Below are 2,947 nucleotides of genomic sequence, written 5' to 3'. Positions count from 1 at the left end.
CCCCAAATTTTCTTAAAACAATACATATATACATATATATTCTTTAGATTTTCCTCCACCCCTCTTTAATGTCTTAATGGCAATTGTGTCTTTAGTTTCAATTTAATCTCCCTCGTGGAACGTGTAATGCTCTCTGCAAAATTCAACAACTCAATCTGGAGCCAAAGAAATAAAACCTTGATGACTTTTGAAGAGTTTAAGATTAATGCAGGAAGAAATTACCTTGGTTAGTCATGCCTATTCTTATTAGCTGACTGAAGTTTGCTTTTGCTGAGAAAATGGTGGGAGTTGGACGTGAAACCAAGACTCAGTGGATCATGCTGTACGGTTTGATTTTAGTCACTGAATTCAAGAAGCAGCTAGAATTTCATTTTGACTGGTTATATTGTTGTACCTGCTATCAAATAATAGCCAAATAAGATAGGATGAAATGAATATCATCCTTCTTCTTTAGATTATGTCAACAAAACAAGCGAATATTCCATGGTTCAGAAGCAATATAAACACATTTTTAATAGAAACCTACATATAACTGTCACGAATGTCTTTCCAAATAAGAATATTGTGGGCAGCTACTCAACCTCGAGATAGGTATTACACTGGGGAACTTGTAATTGTTCCCTCAGAATATGCTATGAACACTGCAATGTTTAATCAATTAATCATGCAGCTACAGTTTTGCAAAGCCTCTACCAGGTGAGCCGTGAGTGTATCTGCATAGCGTACATGAACTAAGAGTGTGAACACAGAAAAAAAAAAAGCCTTTTTTTAAACCTGCTTTCCCTCGTTCAAAAAACAACGGTAGGGCCAGTTGAAACTCTGGACTAAGAATACTCACACATGGTCTGAGAGAGTAAATAGTATCCCTTCATAATGGTATTATTTAGTATCTAATAAAAATACTGCCCACATTTTTATCAATGGGTAAAAATAATACCTAATATCTACTGAGCAATTATTACATGCCAGATACCAATGCCAAGTGCTTTACATAGAACTTCATTATTCCCATATTGCGCTCCTGCAGTGGTTCTTAACTAGAACTATTTCGACCCCATGGGACATTTTGCAATGTCTGGAGTCGGTTTGGGTTGTCAGCACTTGAAGGGGAGGGGTTGTGATATTAGCATCTAGTGGGTAGAGGCCAGGAATCCTGCCAAACAGCCTTCAGTGCAGGACAGCCCCCACAACAAAGAATTATCCAGTCCGGCATGTCAATGGTGCCAAAGTTGAGGAACCCTGCCCTACTTTTACTTCCCTTTGACAGATGAGAAAAAGGAGTCTTAAAGAGGTTAAATCAATTACCAAAAGTCACAGAGCCAATAAGTGGCCCAAGTAGGCCCCAAACCCAGCACTGTCTGAGACCAAAACTCACACCCTCACCATCACGTCGCATTCTTGCTGCATTGTTGTTCGTTGGAAAATCATTTGCCTCATTGTACACAATCTTAGAGTGCAACAAACCTAGTGCTTTGAATCCGAGGTCCTCGGTTTTGGTTTAAGTAAGGCTGCTCTCCACTTCTTTGATCTTCACCAGTCATTCCAATTCGTATCTGTAATCTGGGAGCCCACATCTAAAGTTTTCCTAAATGTTTCCGCTAGCTTTCTATGATTCTAGCCCTGAGCCTTCTAGCAAGGTGACCTGATTGCCTCTCTCTCCACTGGGTGTTAGATTAGCCTCCCTTAGGCTTTGCCCTTATTCTGTTCTCTGCTTCTCAGCAAGCAGAATTCCCAGGCGTGACCCTCTGCTGACTTTGCCATCTTCTCTGTGGAGAGAATCCTGCCTTCAGTGATGCTGTGGATGACTTTTTCTCCTTCCACAGAACAACCCAAACACCACTGGGGAGGTAAGCAGGATTTGGCATTGCCCTTTCCCGCCAACTGTCTGTGGACTATCAGACATTCCTTAGGGAAGCCACTAGGAGTTGACTCTCTCCCACTCTGAAGTAGTACAGATTCCTAGGGGAGGGAATCTGCAGCCCGACCTCCAAACCGAATTGCTGAAGACCCAATGCATGTTGCTCGCTTACCTGGATGCGCCCCGGGGACCAATCCAAAGCAGCCCACACAAAGCTAGCAGGCAGCATGCAGCTAGATTCTCCATGCCCCGGGTCATTGTATTTTTACACCCATTACAGAAGTAACACACATGCCCCCCAAATAGCAGCTTCACTAAACCACAGTATCAGGAGCTGTAATGCTTCCTATTCTATGCCCTTTGAAAGGACCAGATTTGTTTCTGCAGAAAATGAGATCCGGAAGAACATGTAAGAATGCACTAAGATATCAAGCAGAACTACCCGCTAGAGTGGATTTCATTCCACAACATTTACAGTTGTGACTGCCAAAAGAATTTCTGGTTCTCAAAATCTGCCTATGTCATGCAGAGGTGAGGGGTCTTTCTGCCCCAGTTTAAACATATATAAATCATTTCAAAGAGGGCTTTTGGGGCTGTGAAACCAGGAGCTCTTAACTCTATTACCGAAGATTGGAGTTGTCCATAGGATGCCACAGTCACTCAATAGTGCTAAGTTTTTCTGAGGAAATATAAGATGTAGCCACTCTTAATAATCATAATAGTTCACCCATGATTGGTGATCTGGGAAAGTAAAAAGATGTTTCAAAGTTGAATAAAATATTATCACTCTTGGGGTGCCTGGGTGGCTCAGTGGTTTAAGTGTCTGCCTCCGACTCAGGTCATGATCCCAGGTCCTGGGATCGAGCCCCACATCGGGGTCCCTGCTCAGCGGGAAGCCTGCTTCTCCCTCTCTCTACCTCTCCCCCTGAGAGTGCTCGCTCTCTCTCACTCTCTCTCTCTCTCTCTCTGGCTCTCTCAAATAAATAAAATCTTAAAAAAATATATCATCACTCTCACACCCCATTACACACAGCAATAGTCAATAGGTAGAATATGGATTCGTCATCATAGCTAGATAATTGGGATTCA

At 42.4% G+C, this 2,947-nt stretch overlaps 1 non-coding gene across 1 annotated transcript; it reads left to right on the top strand.

Moving 5' to 3' along the window:
* Positions 1–2,424: 2,424 nt before the first annotated feature.
* On the top strand, positions 2,425–2,553 carry LOC112810384 (small nucleolar RNA SNORA25). Its single transcript, XR_003204819.1, has one exon. It is a non-coding gene; the product is annotated as a small nucleolar RNA SNORA25 (small nucleolar RNA).
* Positions 2,554–2,947: the final 394 nt, after the last annotated feature.

Source organism: Callorhinus ursinus, unplaced genomic scaffold (assembly GCF_003265705.2).
Source record: "Callorhinus ursinus isolate GAN/ISIS: 27379988/994484 unplaced genomic scaffold, GSC_fseal_2.0 scaffold2, whole genome shotgun sequence".
In the NCBI taxonomy this organism is placed as follows: domain Eukaryota; kingdom Metazoa; phylum Chordata; class Mammalia; order Carnivora; family Otariidae; genus Callorhinus; species Callorhinus ursinus.
Note: the sequence above shows the minus strand (reverse complement) of the source record. Positions and strands in the feature narration are given on the sequence as shown.